General features: G+C 46.2%; 1 protein-coding gene, 1 long non-coding RNA gene and 1 pseudogene across 7 annotated transcripts in view; 1 reads left to right on the top strand and 2 right to left on the bottom strand.

Moving 5' to 3' along the window:
* Positions 1-8,568, bottom strand: part of LOC102552189 (uncharacterized) — a 59,454-nt gene extending 50,886 nt beyond the window's left edge. Inside the window, exons 1-2 of one of the 2 annotated variants that reach the window (XR_010059163.1) lie at positions 8,430-8,568; positions 1,827-1,938 (exon numbers count right to left, since the gene is read on the bottom strand). This is a non-coding gene — a long non-coding RNA (uncharacterized LOC102552189). The remainder of the gene's footprint in view (positions 1-1,826; positions 1,939-8,429) is intronic. The other variant, XR_005495369.2, reaches the window with a different exon arrangement.
* The window catches only part of Cmahp (cytidine monophospho-N-acetylneuraminic acid hydroxylase, pseudogene), an 85,189-nt gene extending 73,991 nt beyond the window's left edge, over positions 1-11,198 (top strand). For 2 of the 5 annotated variants that reach the window (XR_010058898.1, XR_010058899.1), the window contains exons 16-18: positions 2,263-2,413; positions 10,098-10,215; positions 10,502-11,198. The gene's annotated coding sequence lies outside the window, so the exon portion shown is untranslated. Of the gene's footprint in view, positions 1-2,262; positions 7,376-10,097; positions 10,216-10,501 lie in introns of those variants that run through there. The other 3 variants (XM_039095890.2, XM_063276608.1, XR_005495302.2) reach the window with 2 other exon arrangements.
* On the bottom strand, positions 1,373-1,468 carry LOC120097967 (U6 spliceosomal RNA; annotated as a pseudogene).
* Positions 11,199-20,450: the final 9,252 nt, after the last annotated feature.

Genomic DNA, 20,450 nt, shown 5'->3' with positions numbered 1-20,450 from the left:
TCAGGGACCTGCCCTACCAGAGGCATGGCTGTCTCTTTACAGACAGATCAAAGGAAGGTGTCCTTTCCCTCTGCATTGCTGTGTACCTGCTTCCCAAGCACCCCTGCCCCAGCCCATCTAGTTCCCAGTGCACCGTTCTTCCTTTGCAGTCAAGGATCCCTGACCTCTCCATCCTGTACCTTCTGCATCCACCTCTCCTCTTCTGAACCTCAGAGCACCAGGCATGTGAGCATTATCTCCTCAGTAGCCAGGCAAGGGCTGTGAATTGCTCTTGATTATTAGCTCTGGAGATCAGGGACAGCTTGTTGTAACCTGTAGTCACACTGCCTGATCCAGCCATGCTTTCCAGGAACGCTTACTAGTAATAACAGCTAAGACCTACATAACCCTATCATGTACCACATATTCTGCCATGAATACAACATGCCTTGAATCTGCCAAAATCTAAAGAGTTTTGTTATCCCATTTCAACATCAAGGAAATGCACTGTCGGGGACCTAGACACCTTGTATGGCCAAGGTCAGACCACCACTTTGGATCCAGAATCTGTTCTTGTACTTCCTACATATAAGGTAGGCTTCCCTCCTCCTCTCTCCACGGTACAATGAAGGGAGAGCGGAAATGGCCCTGTTGATCTTATGTATCCCCAGGACCTTGCAAGGATTCTAGGCAAGTTTATAGCATGCGCCCTGTGTGACCATCAGATCAGTACTTTGCAGGAATGAGCCCCTAGCACCCAACAGTGGTGTGAGAGAAAATGGGGGTAGATGATTAGAAACTATGGAATTGTTCCCTCCTCTCAAAGCCCGTGCCTGCTGACCTCCCTCAGGGGAGGATGCCTTTCTCTTCTAGATGACTGTCTGGGTTTTAAGGACATATCTGGATATTTTTCTTTTCCCAGCTGCAGCAGCAAGTTTGAATGTTTCAGATTCTTGGTGCTTTCAAAGTTGGGTTATGTCAACAAGGCTGTCCTCTGAGGATATTAAAGCATATGAGAGGGCTTCACTCGCAGGAGGAACATGAAACAATACAGTAACTTCCAAATTATTAATATTAGGTAAAAATAATACTGAATATTCGATTACTAGTACAAATGGCTTACTTTTATCCATGGCTCTCAGTTAAAATGCAAAACTTTTTAAATATTTATTTTATTTCAAAAGTTATGTATGTGTGTGTGTGCACATGCCTGTGAGCGCTGGTGCCATTGGAGTCCAGAAGATATTGGATGGTTTTGGAGCTGGAGTTGCAAGTGGTTGTGAGTTACCCAGTGTCAATACTGGGAAATGAACTCGGGTCGTCTGCAAGAACAGCAAATGCTCTTGAACCACTAAGGCATATCTCCAGCTCCAGATGCAAACTATTCTTAAAATAAAATAAGGAACGCTTCATGAATTTGCATATCACCTTTGTGCATGAGTCATGCTAATCTCTGTATAACTTCAGTATGTTACACAGCCAAAGTAAACAAAAATGTAAAGAAAAATTAACAATAACTGTTATTGCCAGGACCAGGAGGTGGGTTCCTTGGCAAAGTGCTTGCTGGGCAAGCACTAGGACCTGAGTTCAGATCCCTAGCACCTGTGTGAAAAGACAGGCATAGCGCATGCCTGTAATCTCCACATTGGAGAGATGGAGGCAGGAGGTTCCTTGGGTTTGCTGGAAAGCCAGGCTATCAGGATAATGAGGGCCAGGTTAGTGAGACACTCTTTCTCAAAAACTAAAGTGGAGAGAGACAGGGAAGACACCTAACATTGAACTCTGACCCCCCCCCACACACACACACACTATTTAATCACCAAAACAGACCCACATAAAACACTCACTTAAATTGCTCCAGTTCGTCCATGTCATCTCATTCCACTGAGCTGCTGAGCTCTGGGCTGCAGAATAAGATTGGATTTCCCTCCTCGTGATGTCACTGGGATGAGGGTGTCACTAGGATGAAGACAGTGCTTAGCACAGTGCCTGAAATAAGGCTAGAGTTCTACAGATAGAGTTCGCTCTTTTTCCAATTTTACATGGGGGGAACCTGAAACTCAAAGAACTTGTCTTCCCCCAAGTCTCACAGCCAACACCAAAACCTCCCAGTGAAAACCATTGGACTTACCGCCTTCCACAACAGTTGGTTCAAGTAAGTTGTGAATTATTTAAAGTATGTTTTGCTATTTCAGACTCTACTGTGACAAGATACAGTCAGTTAGAGCCTAGAGTCCTGAGGATCAAAGCTAGCTAATCCTCTTCTCACCCACTCTCTCATAGCTCACAAGAAGCTGGTGGATGGAGAGGCTATGGATGAGCTTCCATAAGCCCATACCTGCCATTCCCTTCGAATGGAGCCTTTCCCCACTGGAGGAAGAGGGGAAGGCTCATGAGATACAGGAAGTTAAGAACTGAGTCATCGCCATGCCAGGTAGGACTTTCCAGTGAAGTGCTGCCTGTTAACCACCTGCGCTCCTGCATGTAACTCTAATAAACTCATCAGTCTATACAGTGAGACTCTGATGAGACTACTTCTTGAGTTAGTCATTGGTGTCCCATCTGAGGTGAAGACATTGGTGTGTAGCTTCCAGGAAAACCCACATAAGAAGAATGAATCAGAGCACTGCTGTTAGTAGCTTCCTTAGAATAACCCCAGGTTCTCACACGGCTGCCCAAGCCAATGTTTCTGTATTGTAATCTCTGCTATATGATTATTAACTCTGCCTGTCTTAGTTAGGGTTTCTGTTGCTGTGATGAAACACCATTACCAAAAAGCAAGTTGGGAAGGAAAGAGTTATTTGACTACACTTCCACTTCACAGTTGATCATTGAAAGAAGTCAGGACAGGAACTCAAACAGAGCAGGTACCTGGAGGCAGGAGCTGGTGCAGAAGCCATGGAGGGATGCTGCTTACTGGTTTGCTCCTCAATGTTTGCTCAGCCTGCTTTCTTATGGAACCCAGAGCCATCAGCCCAGGGATGGCACCACCCACAATGGGCTTGGCCCTGCCACATCAATCACTAATTAAGAAAATGCCCTCACAGGTTTGCCCAGAGCCCAATCTTAGAGAGGCATTTTCTCAATACAGGCTTTTTCCTCTATGATGATTCTAGCTGGTGTCAAGCCAACATAAAATTAACAAGGACAGTGGCATTTTGTTTCTTAAATGTCTTGGTCTTACATTGCTCCCTTGCCCATGGCAGCAGCGGCATTAGCAGAACGGACGTTCTTGTTTTTAGCTTCTTGCTCTTGCAACAATAGCCATGTCTTGAACACATGGTGTTTCTCTTCATCTCTTATTGTGTATTGCTCTAGAGCTCAAACATTTCTCCTAAAGATGATTCTCCCATCCCCCTTCCTCTAGTTTTCCTTGCAGATAGATGCTCAGCAGGGGCATGGAGGTTGGAGATAAAAGACTGAGAGTTCCATGACCCATTGGTTGGTAAATCACTGTGTCTCTTCCAGAGCACAGAAAATTCATCCGCAGATTGGAGGAGTAGGCTGGACCTCTCAGGGTTGTAATGGAATGCTTGGGAAAGGTCAGCTGCCTGTTAGTCACATTATCCGTCCTTAATGGGAACAACATAAAGTGATCATAAGAGTGCAGCAAACAGGACAAGTGTCCTTCCTAGTTGTATTACAAGTTGTCCCTGTTAGTCACCAGCATGCTCCTTGGAGCATGGCTAAGAGTCCTTGAAGCAATGATGCTGTTACATGCTGATAAGGAATATAACTTCAGGATGCACTTCCGTTATTAGCAAAGAGAGGGCTATTGGCATGATTTGAGAACAGCAATGCCAGTTCCTCAACAAACAGGAGCTCCACTGCTCCTACATTTCAGAGCCCTTGAGTTTCACCCTAGCTCCTAAAGGGGTCCTAAAGATCACCTCTTCACCCTGCCTGCTTCCCAGTGTAGAACCTGTATCTGGGGTTCATCTTTACAATGTCTTCTATGCCTCCCCTTCTCGGGTGCACTGATCTACTAGGTATGATGTGGGGGTGCACACACTGGTAAGAATGGTGAGCATGTGTCCATTTTGTCCTTCTGACTGCCCCTTTCTCCATTTCTTTGCTGAACTCCCACCCCCAGAATGTGTCCTTGGATGGCGCTGGCCCTTCTCCCTCCAGTCTTTGGTACCGACTGTATCTTTATCCATCAGTCACAGTGAGTGCCCTATGGATAGCCACCAAATGCCTAATATGCCAAAGAGAAATGATGTTGTGATTTGGGTTCGGGTGAGAGGCAAAGAGCTGCCCTCTCCTTTGAGCCTGGAAGTGAGCAGGTGCTGCTGGAAGCCATCTTTGTTCCCTGGAGATGAAGCCAGCTCAAAGGGGAGAGAATCTGACAAATGGAAGAAATGTTTCTGGTGACAGTGTTCTGGCACATGTTCCATCTCTGCTCCTAGACGGTCTGTGGAGATGAGCGAGCCAGCTAAAGCCTGCTTCATGCTCCAGCTGCTTAAAGTTTCTGCCACTTACAATAAAAATTAGTCCTTATTAGAGCAACAAGAAGATGTGTTACCCTCCCTGGAAGGATTCCAGTTTAACGCTGCGTAGGTCTTTACCTCTAAAGAGATGGATTCATGTGGTGGAATTCATGGAAGAATGGTATTGCTGTTCCATTTAGAGTACAGCACTCTACAACCTCTCACTGTCGGCCCCTTGGTCAATTGCAGGATTCAGCATAAACTCCCTTGGGTGTGTACATCACATGTCCATATGAACTGAACCAAAAACAGATGTTCAAACCCCATCTTCCCATGAGTCCCTCATCTGCTCCATACTAAGACTGACCCAGATCAAAGACTGTCCCCATTGTCCCAAAGAAGCTCCTGGCTTGATTCCAAGCCCAAGAAAGCCAGGCAGGCAAGCACCATTCAGAGTGCTTCTCCCTACAGCTGCAGCCACAGGCCCTGCCATTAGAATTAAGATCATCACTAAATGAGGATCAGCGAGCTGGAAGCATGTCCTAGAAATGCCATCTCTCAGCCCCACCCCCACTACAGCCCTCTCACCTACACTTCAGACAAGCACTGCACATGGCAGCAAGAGTCTTTCCATGTTTCTTTTCTTCTGTGAGTTAAAATGGCTTTTCAGTCATAAGATGCTAAGTTTGGAGAACCTAATGCAGAATCTAATGTATACCTAGCAAGAGTAGATAAATAACAATTTGTTAGGCAACTGTTCTTAATGTTTTGTTCTTACCAGCCAAAATAAAAGGGTAGAGGCTATGCTAACTAACTTAATCGATGAGCTTTTCATAACATGCATATGCCAAGTCACATTATGCCCCATGAGTTCATAAAAATGTACTTGTGCGTACACCTAACAAAACAAAGGAGGGCCTACAATAGACGAATTGTTGACCATGCTTGGGTAAATAAATAAGCCAGCAGCCGCAGAGATGTGTTTGCCAAATGACCACATCTTTGTAGACACACATACACTAGTTACTGACCTCTTCACTAGGACAGATCACCTGGCGGCAGCAACTTATGGAGGGAAGGGTTGGTTTGGGCTGGTTTCAGGGGTGGCAAGGTTGGTAGTGGAGTGTAAAGTGACTGATCACATCGAGTCTGCAGCCCAGAAGCAGAGAGCTGAATGCCAGCACTCCACTTGCCCCCTTCTGTGGTGGTTTGAATATGCTTGCCCAGGGAGTGGCATTATTAAGAAGTGTGGCCTTGTGGAAGTGGGTGTGACCTTGTTGGAGGAAGTGTGTCACTGTGGGGATGGGCTTTGAGACCCTTTTTCTAGCTTCCTGGAAGTCAGTCTTCTCCTGTTTGCCTTCCAAACAAGATGTAGAACTCTCAGCTCCTCCCATACCTGCCTGCCTGCCTGGACACAGCTATTCTTCCAGCCATGATGATAATGGACTGAACCTCTAAACCTGTAAGCCAGCCCCACCCAGTTAAACGTTGTCCTTTATAAGGGTTGCCTTGGTTATGGAGTCTCTTCACAGCAGTGGAAACCCTAAGACACCTTCTTTTTTTAAAAAAGGCTAATAATTTATTATTGTTATTTTGTTATTATTAAGGTTATTATTAAGGTTTATTTACATGTATGGATGTCCCTACATGTACGTATTTGCTTCACATGTGTTTCTAAGTGCCTCAGAGGTCAGATAAAGCATCAGGTTCCCTGGAACTGGAGTTATAGATGCTTGTTAGCTGTCTGACAGGGGTGCTAGAAACCAATCCCAGTCCACTGCAATAGTACCACATGTTCTTGATCAGGACAACATTTCTCCAGTCTCTTGTCCTCTCCATTTTTAATTAGTGTGAGACTGCAGAGGAGGAATCAGTGTCATTGCCACCCACACTAGCTCTTTCCATCTTACTCAAACCTTCCTAGAAGTGGCCCTTACTCTCACCCAGAAACTTGCTTTATAGGTGATTCTAAATCCCATCAGTTCACAGTGAGGATTCACTATTACAATACATAGAACATGTGTATGTGCTCATAAATACTAAATATATATATATATATTCATATATATTCATTTGTGTAAATTAATACAATCTAGGAATAAACATGAAGACTCTCTCCCAGCAGGAAAGGGAACCGGAAGGGTAAGGGAGGTATTGATGATTCAGTCACATACCAGACAAAACAAAGCCATAAAATGGGAACAGCAGCCAGGAGAGTAGGGCTCCTTACAGCCTCCTAGTGGATGTGATACAGTGATGATGAGGAAGAGACAACGAATCAAATCTCCACCATCTGACAGCAGATGCTGGCGAGGATGCGGAGAAAGAGGAACACTCCTCCATTGTTGGTGGGATTGCAGACTGGTACAACCATTCTGGAAATCAGTCTGGAGGTTCCTCAGAAAATTGGACATTGAACTGCCTGAGGATCCAGCTATACCTCTTTTGGGCATATACCCAAAAGATGCCCCAACATATAAAAAAGACACGTGCTCCACTATGTTCATCACAGCCTTATTTATAATAGCCAGAAGCTGGAAAGAACCCAGATGCCCTTCAACAGAGGAATGGATACAGAAAATGTGGTACATCTACACAATGGAATATTACTCAGCTATCAAAAACAATGGCTTTATGAAATTCGTAGGCAAATGGTTGGAACTGGAAAATATTATCCTGAGTGAGCTAACCCAATCACAGAAAGACATACATGGTATGCACTCATTGATAAGTGGCTATTAGCCCAAATGCTTGAATTACCCTAGATGCCTAGAACAAATGAAACTCAAGATGGATGATCAAAATGTGAATGTTTCACGCCTTCTTTAAAAGGGGAACAAGAATACCCTTGGCAGGGAAGAGAGAGGCAAAGATTAAAACAGAGACTGAAGGAACACCCATTCAGAGCCTGCCCCACATGTGGCCCATACATATACAGCCACCCAATTAGACAAGATGGATGAAGCAAAGAAGTGCAGACCGACAGGAGCCGGATGTAGATCGCTCCTGAGAGACACAGCCAGAATACAGCAAATACAGAGGCGAATGCCAGCAGCAAACCACTGAACTGAGAATAGGTCCCCTATTGAAGGAATCAGAGAAAGAACTGGAAGAGCTTGAAGGGGCTCGAGACCCCAAAAGTACAACAATGCCAAGCAACCAGAGCTTCCAGGGACTAAGCCACTACCTAAAGACTATACATGGACTGACCCTGGACTCTGACCCAATAGGTAGCAATGAATATCCTAGTAAGAGCACCAGTGGAAGGGGAAGCCCTGGGTCCTGCTAAGACTGAACCCCCAGTGAACTAGACTTTTGGGGGGAGGGCGGCAATGTGGGGAGGGTTGGGAGGGGAATACCCATAAGGAAGGGGAGGGGGAAGGGGGAGGGGGATTTTTGCCCGGAAACCAGGAAAGGGAATAACACTCGAAATGTATATAAGAAATACTCAAGTTAATAAAAAAAAAATGAAAAAAAAAATCTCCACCATCAGCAACCATCTTTTGGGGAACTGTGGAAACTCTATGAGGTGGTATCCATTTCCAGTTCCTGTCCAAGCTCTCTGCTTCATGAAGATATACCAAGATGGCCAAAGCCCCCAGCACCACCACTGCCACAGGTCCAGTACCATAGCTGCTCTGTCTTTCCCACCATGATGGATAGACTAAAACCACAAGCCAAACTAAATCCATCTTCAAAGCACTTCTGTCAGCTCTTTCATCACAGTGACAAAATAACACAGTGGGACGAGCAAAAGGGAGAACTACACTAGTTGGGGATGGGTAGGTGCAGGCAGGTCAGTAGAGAAGTGGAAGGTAATTAGCTAAGCAGACTGCTGATGGGTGGGTAGTTGGATAAGTTGACAGACAGAGGCAGGTAATAGAAATATAGATATATAAATGGCAGATTATGGCTAGATGACAGGTGATAGATATTCTACACATAGGAAGGTAGATATGCAGACAGTAGATACACAGGCATATAAATAAGTAAATAGTTTATAATGGAGGATTGGCTCACATAATTATGGAGGCTGGAGTGTTCCATAGTCCATTACCTCTGAGCCAGAAGCTCAGGAAAGACAGGGTTGTAATGAGTCCACTGCAAAAGGCCCAGAATCCAGGAGCTGTGCTGTCTGTCTCTTTGTGCTGGTCAGGCCTGAAATGGGTTGGGTGATGCCATGTGTACTTGATGATGCTGTGCATGCCAGCGAGAGCATATCTTCTTTAGTCTATTGACATAAGTGTTAATCTTTCTGGAAACATCTTCACAGACACACCCAGACATCATGTTTTGTGAGCTATCTGGGCAGCCCATATCAGGTTGACCAGCAAAGTTGACGATCACAGCGACTATCAAACCACCACAAAACAGTGCAAACGGCAGAGCTGCTGGGCTCCACCATTGCAGGAAGATTGGCCAGCCCATAAAGCCAACTGTTTTTTCTTGAAGAGTCAAACTTTCACCCCTCCCTCCCATCACCTCCACCATCCCCTCCCCATGCCATTTTCTTCCTTCTGCAAACACCTCCCCACAGCCCCCCATTACTTCTCTGCTAACACTACCCTGCTTCATTTTCCCTGTTCATACCTTCCCTCCTCCTCCTGCCAAAGCTCCCCTTATCCTCATCTGCTAACACTCCTGACCCATCACCGTCACCTCTGAGTTTCCATGGCCTCCCCACATATGCTGACTGGTTTTATGTCAACTCGACACAAACTAGAGTCATTTTTGGAAGAGTGATCCTCAATTGAAAAAAATGACCTCCCCAGATTGTCCTGTGAGCAAGTCTGTGGTGTGTCTTCTTGATTTATAATTGACGTGGGAGAGCCCAGATCACTGTGGTCTGGTGGTCCTGGATGCTCTAAGAAGGCAGGCTGAGCAAGTCTCAGAGAACAAGACAGTAAACAGTGATCTTCCATGGCCTCTGTTTCACTTCCTGCCTCCATGTTCCTGCCCTGAGTTTCTTTAGTAATAGACCTTGCATTGGAACTGTAAGATAAACTCTTTCCTCTCTGAGTTGTTATGGTCACATTTATCACAACAACAAACTGTAACTAAGACATCATACATACAGCTTAACTCTCTGTGGACGAGGTCACCTGCCTTTTGACAGTTGGAGGAAAGTTTTTTCTCTGGGAATTGGGCATAGAGACTGAATTGTATCTAATCTGGTTTGGGGTGGGACATTATAGATCCAAAAGTAAGATCAGCATTGGGAGGTAACTGGACTTGTGTCCGATGGCGTGAAGAAAATCCATCCACAGAGTGAAAAGGAGCATAAAGACTTACTACTATAAGCATCCTAATATCTAATTATTAAGCCCTGGCTGTGTGCCCTGCACTGCATCCACAGGGATGGGTCATTGGAGCCTTACCACGGCTCTATCGACCAGTGACTATCATCCGAGATGCTGAACGCTCAGACCTAAAGTGACTTGGTAGATTATCCGGCCATGTAGCTTGAAAGGATACAGTCAGGGGCCAGCCCTCAGGTCAAACCCAGAGCTGAGCACTGCCCACAAGGCCAGCAGGCAGCAAGCTAAGTTGGAAGCCCAGGTCAAGCTAAGCTACCAAGAGCAGAAAAGCACTGGACAGATTGCTATGCGGGTTCCAGATGGCCTAAAACACCTGCCTTATCTTACACTACATGTCTCTCCCATCTAAGAACCATGCTATTGTCCACAGACCCAAAGAAGTCAAGTAACAAGGAGGACCCAAAGGAGGATGCTTGCATCTCACTCAGAAAGAGAAATAAAATAAACATCGGAGGTGAAGGGAAGGAGGGAGCTGGGTAGGAGAAGTGGTGAGAAAGGGAGCAGGGATGGGGAGTAGATGTGGGGAGGGGACAGGAGAGGGTTGGGAGAGAGAAAAGAAATCAGAGTGGGGACTATTTGGGACAAGCTGGAGACCTGGGACAGGGGAGGCCCTGGGATGGGGGTGACCCTAACTGAGAGTCTTAGCCTCTGGGGATATGGAGACCGAAGTGGCCACTTCCTAACTCCAGGTGGGACTTCCAGTAGAGGGAGGGGGACACAAACCCACCCACAAAACCTTTGACCCAAAATTTGTTCTGCCTACAAAATGTGCAGGGATAAAGATGGAGCAGAGATTCAAAGAATGGTCAGACGACGACCTGTCCATTTTGAGAGCCATCCAATGTGAGAGAGCCAACCCCTGACACTATTAATGACACTCTGCTATGCTTGCAGACCAGTGTCTAGCATAACTGTCTCTTGAGAGGCTTCACCCAGCAACTGATGGAAACAGATGCAGAGACCCACAGCCACCCATCAGGCGGAGGTCAGGGAGTCTCGTGGAAGAGTGCAGGTAGGACTGAGGGAACTGGAGGGATCAAGGACACCAAGAAGACCAAGAAGACCTACGGAGTCAACCAACCCGGGCCCATGGGGGCAGAGAGACTAAACCACCAACCAAAGAGCATACAGGTGATGGACCTAGGCCCCCTACACATTTGGAGCAGATGTGCAGCTTGATCTTTATGTGGGTCTCCTTACAATTGGAAAGGGGTCTGTCTCCAACTTCCTTGCCTGCCTTTGGATCCCTTTCCTGTGGTTGAGCTGCCTTGTCTGGCCTCAGTAGGAGAAGATGTATTTAGTCCTGCTGTGACTTGATGTGTCAGGGTGAGTTAGTATCCATGGGGAGCTTCCCTTTCTCTGAGGAGGGGGGTGGCTAAAAGGGGAGGGACTTGTGAGGGTGGGATGTAGGAGAGGAGGGATGGGGCTGTAATAGGAATGTGAAGTGAAGAAATAAATTGTTTTTAAAAAGTGATACAGTGTATTCAATAGATCTTTGTCAAAAATCTTAACCCTGGGTAGCAGTAAACAATAGGTGTGCCCCCGGCTCCCCCCCTTTATCTTCCACCCTTGTTCAAAGCCATCTTTCTCTGGGAGGTTGGTCTCAGATCTGTGTTTAGCAAGTGCTACAGGGAACTGCTGTGTACAGCTATGGCATCCTGGTCACCTGTCACTGTGATTTTCACTGTAACTTGAAGAGTCCTCCAGCTATGCCAAGGAACAAGGGAAGCAACAGCCCCTTGGAGGAACTCACAGCTCCCAGCTGTATTTAGGACATGGTTTGCATGGGTTCTGTACGGGCTCAGATATTGAAACTTATCATCCCTTGTGAGGTATTGTGAACGTGGAACTTCAACTTGACTGGTTTTTGGAGATCAACATTATCAGGGTAGAGAGTCTGGGGTTGAATGCTGCTGGCTTTATAAGGAAAGAGGTAAAAAGATTCATAGAAACACCTGTCTCCTGCCTCAGTCTTAGGACATATACACGAGGAGGCCATTGCTGGTGCAGGCCTTTGACCATGAGACAAACCATGATTCAAACCAAGCTCTGTTAAGTTTTAAGTATTCTGTTACAGTAACAAAGAATGAACTAATAAGGCACAAAGTGCTCTAGAGGGCCCGGCACACTATTCGTTACTTTTCTTATTACTGTGACAAAGAACCCAAAAGAAGCAACTCAAAGGGGCAACTCAAAAGGATTCATTTTGGTTCATGGTTCAGGGGGACAGCCCACTACAGCAGGCAGGGCTCATGGTTCAGGGGTTTAGTCTACTGTGGCAGGAAGGCTCATGGTGTAGGGGTACAGTCCACTGTGGCAGGAAGCTGATGGTTTAGGGGTTTGGTTCACTGTGGCAGCAAGCTCATGGTTTAGGGGTTTGGTCCACTGTGGCAGGAAGGCTCAAAGCTGGCCACTTGTTCAGCCCTAGGAAGATCAAAGAGCCGAGATAGGGAGTGTTGGTAGTCTGCGGTTTTCTCTTTTCTCTATTTTAATTCAGTCTGGAACCCCAGCCCCTGGGTGGGGGTCCATATTCAGAATAGGTCTTCCTCTGTTAATGAACCTTCTCTGGAAACGTCCACACAGACACACCCAAAGGTGTCTCACTAAAGCTCTAGAGTTGAAAATGGAAATGAATACACAATATCTAACCACCTTGCTAGTGAAGCTGTTGCTGTGGGCCCAGAAGCACCCACTCTACTTCATGATCCTCCAACCACAAAGCCATGCTGTCCTGCCCCCCAGCCTGTGGTCAAGCCGCTGGTCAGCAAGGCCAATAACTTGCTTTGCTCTCTCGCCCCTTCCAAGATTCACATTGCTGTGCACGTCCACTGAGGCACTCACTGGCTCTAGCTGCAGCAAGTCTGTGGGCTTTCCCACCACAGAGCAAGAAGGCACAGCATAAAAAGGAATGCCACGGAGTGGGCCCACCTGCAGCCCTGCCTCATCATCTCCTGAGGGTGTACTGTGGCAGATATGGGAAGGAGGGCAGGGAACGCTTCGGTTGGGATCAGCCTGCACTGCCCAACAGAGAGGACGCTCCAATGGGAGGAATGACAGGTAAACCCTGACACAAGCAGAAACGTGAGGCCATCATAACTTGATGCCCAATGGTCAACCTCGCTGCTTTGCACAAGACTCGGGGTTTCTCAGGACGGCAGACTTTGCTAGGAATGTTTCCCACAAACAAACTTGGGCTGAGTATGGTAAATTGATTAAAACCGTAACTATCAACTAACCAGTTCATTTCATTCAGATTCTATTCTTCGGGGAACAATGCTGAGTCTGACATACAACAAGTACTCAATAAATATTTGCATTTTTGAAATTTAATAATTTGTTTAAATGTTTAAAAATACGTTAATGCAGATGTTTTGTTTTCTCATTTTTTCTTCCTCTTTAAAAACCAATGCATTTCCTTTCTTGAATTCAAACGCAGGGTGCTCGCTGTCTGTTGGTGCTCTGCTTGGTGTGAGGCAGTTCCCTGAGGCAGCTCTCCCTTGGTGTGTTCACACCTCAGCCCCAGCTTGTAGCGCACTGCCTCTGTAAGGCTGCTGTGAGCGGCAGCCGCTGGTCTCACAAATGTCCCCATTGTCATGGTTCACCTTCATGGTCAACCTGAGTAGATATTGAATTCCCCCAGGAGACAGGCTTCTGGATAGTCAGTCTGTGACAGCATTTGCAAAGACGGTTAACTATGGAAGGGAGACCAACACTGGATATGAGTGTCAGGATTCATGGTCTGGGGCCCAGACTGAATAAAAAGGGAAGAAAGCAAGCCGGATGAGCACCAGCATTGACAGCAGTCAGCGGACTTATGCATCTGTCTACCTTCTCTGGATTTTGAGCCTTCTGGGGCAAACCCCCATGTATTACCAGTCTCTGTATGTTCGGTGATCACTACTATAATCTTTCAAAATGAACTGGATTATTCTAGCACATCTCCTTCGAGTTTCTACTTCCTCTTCTGTGAATTGACTGTGGATGGGTGATGTCTGAGTTTGCTGGCTGTGCAGTTCTGGAACATTCAGATTTTGTGATTCTGTAAAACGTAAAAAGGGAAGGCTGACATTGAATCATGGGACCTTTCACTGCCTTGTCTTCTGGCAGTGCTGTGAGTCCAGTGTCGTGAGGGTCCAAGAAAAGCCAAGTGCTCTAAAATAGTTAAAAGAGAATATTTCCTTCCTATGGTTTTCTTTTTCCTTCTTCTTTTGTATTTTTCTATGGTTTTCTTTTTTCTTCTTCTTTTGTATTTTTGAGACATCATCTCCACTCTGTAGTGCAGTCTGGCTTGTAACTCACTATGTAGCCCAAGTTGACCTAGAACTCACAACAATTCTCCTGCCTCAGCCACTCAGGTACTGAAATTACAGGTCTGAACCACCAGACTGGACTCTTTGCTGTCTTGAGATGTCAATGGAGGGGCTTCTCACAAAGGTGAACTGCTCTAAAGTCCACTACCTTGGTCAGCCAAGACTGTGCCCTAGAGCTGATGGAATCAGCCAGGAAAGCTGGCCTGCCCTTGTCCCCTCTATGACATAGGAGACAATATCCATCCTCTGATGCCACTTGGTCCTTATTCCCGTAGTAAATCATTCTAAGACTTAAAGTTATCTGGACCCTATCCCAGAAGAAAATAAAATCTTCCTTAATATCTCAGAGAAATATAGAAGACTCTCTGGGAACAAATCTGGGGTGACCAAAATGACAAGTTCACAGCAGCTGCTCCCACAGTCGTCTCGTGTGTTTCCCTGGACAGTGCTGGTCCCTAACAGCTAAAAGATCATCTTGGAATTCTAGTGCTTCCTTTTGTTCTTTGGTATCCGTTCCCACTCAATCTCATCTCCTGGACAGCGCTTTGTACTTTCTCTTCCAACAAGTCAACCCTGATGCATTAGGGGTGTGTGTGTGTGTGTGTGTGTGTGTGTGTGTGTGTGTGTGTGTGTTTACAAAAAGCAGCTTAACAGGAAAAAAGGGTTATTCACTTTTGAAACTGTATGGTCTGTCTATTGTGGCCGGGAAGGTTCAGTGGAGCTATAAACTTTAAGGCCTGACTCCTTCCATCCACTCCACCTGATCCACTTCCCCCAGGTAGGTCTCACTAAAGATCTATAACTTTCCAAGAGTGCCACATCAGGGGACTATGTTTACAAATGCATCACATCCAAACCATAAAGGTCACTGACACACTGGGTCATCTGCCTCCTCCCCTTCCACCAGTCACACCAGGATATCTGCCTCCTCCCTCCCAAAGTGACTAGCTTGTGCCTTTGGCTAAGGGGTTGGGGTTTTATTCCCAGCAGTAATTTGTGTTACAGAAAGGCTCCTGGTGGCTAGGAGCTCATTATTGTCACACCCCTGTCACCAAATGTCTGACAGAAACAATTCAGGGAGGAAAGGATTATCTGGCCTCTTGCTTTCACAGGGGTTTTCTTGTCACAGTGAGAAAGTTCCAACAGGAGTCACTGGGTCCTTGGTATTGGGAGCAGGAGGTAGCTTCTTGTGGATGTTATCACAGGCAGGAAAAAAGAAAGGCCGAAACCGGAAACACAGTACCCTTTGAAGCTTGTTCCTACTTCCTCCTGGAGACCCCACATTCCCAAGGTTCCCAGAACCCCTGCACGACAGCCCCATCATCTGTTCAAACACATAGTTCCAGAAGACATTTCACACTCAGAGCTGCATTTAAAGACAGTTTAAGGTGACAAAACTGGGTCCAGAAGACACCTATTAGGAGCCTGCAAAGGAGGTGTCAGAGATGGGTGATGACAATTTGAGTCAGGTCTGTGACTGTAGGGACAGCCAGATAGAAGAGCTGGGAGGTAGCTAAGTTGTAAAATTGCCTGAATCGGATTGCTCTGGGTGTATGTTCTGAGTATAGGGATCAGGGACACCACCAAGGGCTGGGAGAGAGACAAGAGAGGACAGAGACTGGCTGCACTGGCTAGGGGGGAGTGTCTTAACTGTGAGCGCTAACCTCTCTTTGGCCTCCTGACTTCTTTCTTGCCCCAACTCAAAGTCACACATTTCTGCTACACACACACACACAGAGAGAGAGAGAGAGAGAGAGAGAGAGAGAGAGAGAGTCGTGCACGCTCACATGTACACACACCCCTAATATGTTCTACACCTAAAACAGCTCACACTCTCATCTGACTGGTGATGAAGAGTGAAGTGTTGAGGTTAGAAAGGGTATGGGGTGAGACTTGGCCTCACTCCACAGATGTGTACAAACTTGAGTGTCTCTTAATCTCTCTAGATACCAGTCTCCCTTTCTTTCCATGAAATGAAACCTTCAGACATGCTGTCGTCTCAGGTAACTCTCCAAGAGCTGTCTGCTTCTCTCATTCTTTGCTCTTCACTCGTTGGCTTTGTCAAATCCACAACACATATCTAAGACAGAACGCTGCTGCCAAACCTCACATAGGGAACCAGAAATGTCCTTTGCTGCGAAGCTTATTCACTTAATTTGAAGAGTTAGTACAGATTGTGGTTCAGCGCATGGGCTTTTAGATTCTTTGTTTTACTTTATGTATAAGAATGTTATGTCTGTATATTTTATGTGTGCACACAAACTATTGAATCCCCGTAACTGGAGTTACAAAAGGTTATGAGCCACGATGTAGGTGCTGGGAATTGAACCTGGGTTCTCTGTAAGAGTTACAAGTGCTCTTAACTTCTAAACCCATCGTCCCAGGTACAGACTGAAGGAGGGAGTTATATGGCCCGCCCTCTGTGATGCACGTGTTACATAATTATCATCTGAAGCAATGACTCTAACCTCCACAGTTTTTATCAGCACGAAATGTCTCACAGTGTGTGGGAGAAAGGAAACAGGAGCTCACATCTACATAAAGCACCCAATGGCTCTGTAAATGCGCATAGCTGGCCCAACAGCTGCGGTTCACCTGCTCCAAGGTTTTTTCCTAACCTACAAAGACTACGCCGAGCCTCTATGCTGAGCATTCTTTCCCACATTGATGACAGGAGAGAAGTCAGGTGGAGAGCTGCCATTTCCCCCTGGTGTTTGATAAGCTTTAATTTCACAATAATAACAAGTTTTCCACAGTGACTTTCTTTAAAAAGTCTGCCACATGCTTGGCCCAGCAGTTTCCCTTCTTCACTGAGTAATTGAAGGTCTCTTTCTCCTCGGGGCAGTTTTCAAGTAGAAGCCTACATGCTGGTGTGCTTTTTCCAGAGGCCAGTATCCAGCTTCCATTTACTGAAAACGAGTTGGAGAGGAGGAAAAAGGAAAGAATCCCACAACTATACTTTTTTCCACCCATATTGTTCTTAGCCCATCACTCCCAGCTGAGTTTATGAAGTTTTCACCATGAAATTCCATGACTTAAGAATGTGTAATCGCATTGTGGGCTGTCACAAGGGGAAAAATCGACACCTTACGCTTGATGCCTGGGGAGAGTAACATGCTGCAAGATAGTGTGTTTAAGGCATTTATGAGAATGGACACCGTCATCGAGAAGATAATGGCAGAAGTTCACAAAATGGGGTCACAGGACCCAGGCCCTGGCCCCTGAGCCCTGAAGATCTGACCAGAAACCACCCAGAAGGGTTCAAGAGTCCTGAACTTCAGATCTTACCTCCTAGACCTCGAATAATAATGGAGAAAAACTGGTGAGATTTTGGTTTAGGTTCCTAAGAGAAGCTTGGCATGGGGACTCACACCAGCAATCCTATTACTTAGGAGATGGGGGCAGAAGAGTCAGGACTTCAAGGTCAACGTTACTTACATAGGGAGTTGGAGAAAGAAAAGGAACTTTCATCAGCCTCTCTGCAGGTTGTGCTACCTCTGCCAACCTTGCTCTTTGTGGGTCCTTCCTCTGCGGTTGTCAGCCCTGTGTGTCAGGAATGTGGCTGACACACACCCAGGAGAGGCTTTGGGAAATGTGTGGCTTAATGAGAGAGAGAGAGAGAGAGAGAGAGAGAGAGAGAGAGACGGAGACGGAGACGGAGACGGAGACACAGAGACACAGAGAGGAAAGGAAGCAAGGAAGGAAGGAAGAAGGAGGGAGGGAAAAGGAGGAAAGGAAGGAGGAAGGAAAGAAAGTCTGATAGTGGGAGTGAAAAGGAAGGAGTCTTGACCTAATACCACATTTTCATATTCAAATTTTCAGGACCCAAGAAGAGATAGAAGGCAGAAGATGGCTCTGTGACTTCTCTCATGTCAGATTTGCCTAGCTGAGCCCTGACCTCAGTCAAATGGCACACAGATAGCAAGGTGTAGCAGTGAGAAGCTGTAAGAGACGGTAAAAACTGAACAGGACCCAGGTTCAATTCTCAAGGTAGTTATTGACAACCACACTGATTAAGCCACTTCAAATTTTTAGCCCCCTTTTTTTTTTCATGGCTAGACCAAGAGCAGGCTTGAGCCTCTGAAAAGTTTCTTGTTTTTCAAAGCTCAGGGGAACATCATTTTAAAAGACAAACCACAATGACATCAGTGCTTAAGGCTCGGGGTGGGAGGTTATATGGGGTGAGGGGTTTGGGCAGCCTAGTAACATCTGCTTTCTTTGTAATGCTCAGCTTTGTTTTGCAGATACTACATGATACTCTTGGACATGGTTAAGGTCATGCATGGACAGTCTCAAAACTGTTGCCAAGGCAAATGTGGCTGTTTGGGGTGGAAGGCTGACAAGTTAGGACAGGATAACTTTATTACTTCAGTCATTTCACTGGAAAGAGACTTGGCAGCCACACCTATTTCTATGTGTCTTGAGCAGTTTCTTTGGGTTGAATTTGCCATCCTAGGGGATTTTGCTATTGTTATCGCCAAGAAGACTTCGTCTTAGACGGATGGTAGGCTACTCTTGATCTCTGACATACTCTCTGGTTCTAAAGATGGAACTTGGAGCACAAGCACATGGTGAGTTTCCAAGGTCCAGGGTCAACAATCTAGGCATGCTGCTACAGTTTGTGTCAAGGTTCAGAGTGGTGGCTACCCCTGCTTTCAAAGAGATTCAAGCTTTACCAGCTACCGATAGAAGACGGAAAAGTCTAGAAGCAGATCCGTCTCTGGTATAGTGAGAAAAACGCCTCTCTGACATCATTTCAGATCCGGATATCTGGAAGCATAAGGTGAGAAACTAACCATGCTCCAAACCACAAAATTACAGCAACTTTTTATGGAAGCAGACGGAAGTTAGTACATGAGACTCTCGTTTTCTTTAGTGAGGGGAGAGAGAGTTGCATGTAGATGTCCATGGGGACCAGAAGAGGGCGCCTGATCTCACGAAGCTGGAATTACTAGCCGTTGTAAGCTGCGCTACTCAGGTGGTGGGAACCAAACTGTAGTCCTCTCTGCAAGATAAACTCGTAATCACTCAGCCAAGTCTCCAACTCCACTGTCTCTATTTAGTCTATGCCAATAATAAATCATGACTGCTGACAAGAGAGAGGGAGACCTCTGTGACGAACACAGCTCCTCATTCTTGGTGTACATTTTTACTTGTGTGATCACCAGCATAATCCTTAGGGAACAGCTCTCATTCTTATTACCATTTTACAGATGGACAAACTGAGGCACTGGATGCTATTGTTTTGTGGTTGCTAAACCAGCTGCTAAGTTGGCTGCTGAGAGTTTACACTCAGGGCTGGTTCGCAGGGACTATGTCAGCTACATCCAGAAATGGCATCCTGTTTTAGCTCAACAGCTCCCGGAGTCAACAGCTACCCTCATCTTAAGATAAAGAAAGCATGATACAGAGCCTGGGCCACACCTGTCTGGGCTCTGCACCTCTGTTGTTTCCTGGTATTTCTTCCTTGCTGGGCATCATTGTTGCCAGAGCATCTGAGATCACCCCCAGGAGGCGCTCAAGAGATTGTGCCCTCACCTGGAGGGAAGGATAAGGCTCAAAAACCCTGCCTTTCCAGGACACAGGGAGTGGTAAAATTGCATGCTGGGTGGACTTCTTGGTGACGCACCTATTGGAGTCCCCCATGCTCGTGAAGGTAATCCCTCACCCTCACTCCTGTAACTAACCCCTCACTCTCACTCCTGCAGGTATACTGAGTTTGATCCCATCACGTAGAAAAGTTGGGCAGTGGGGAGATGAAAGATGGAGAACGCTTGGAGCTTGCTGGGCAGCTGGCTTATGATGTTCAGCAAGCTCCAACTCCCAGTGAGATCTGTCTCAAACAAACAAAAACGAAGTGGACAAGCAACCTACACACACACACACACACACACACACACACGCACACACACGCACGCACGCACGCACGCATGCACGTGTACAGGGCTAAAGAAGTAACTCAGGGAGAGAGCATTTTCCTAGCACATGCATGGCCCTACATCCATTGGCCAGCACTGCAGCAACATGAATTTCAGTGTGAATGGATAAGTGATGCTCAAGAGTAGGGAGAAAAGAAGAGTGAGGAGGTTCAAATACACATATTTGAAGGCAGTACATAAGTGCAACTCTTCAGGGTCTGGAGATTTGGCTCAGCTGTTAAGAGCACTGACCACTCCTGCACAGGACCCAGGTTCAGTTCTTGACACCAGCATGGTGGCTCACAACCATCTATAACTCCAGTTCCAGGGGATCTCACACCTACTTTGGTCTCTGCAGTCAGGAGCCACACACTCATTTACATAAAATTTAAGAAGATAGATTAACTCAAAGGATTCGAGTGAGTGAAAAAAAATTACCGAGTTGAGTTCACATAACCAATGTATTCACTCAGCAACTATTTACTGCCCACCTAC

Source organism: Rattus norvegicus, chromosome 17 (assembly GCF_036323735.1).
Source record: "Rattus norvegicus strain BN/NHsdMcwi chromosome 17, GRCr8, whole genome shotgun sequence".
Classification (NCBI taxonomy): domain Eukaryota; kingdom Metazoa; phylum Chordata; class Mammalia; order Rodentia; family Muridae; genus Rattus; species Rattus norvegicus.
This window is presented reverse-complemented; position numbering and strand designations above follow the sequence as displayed.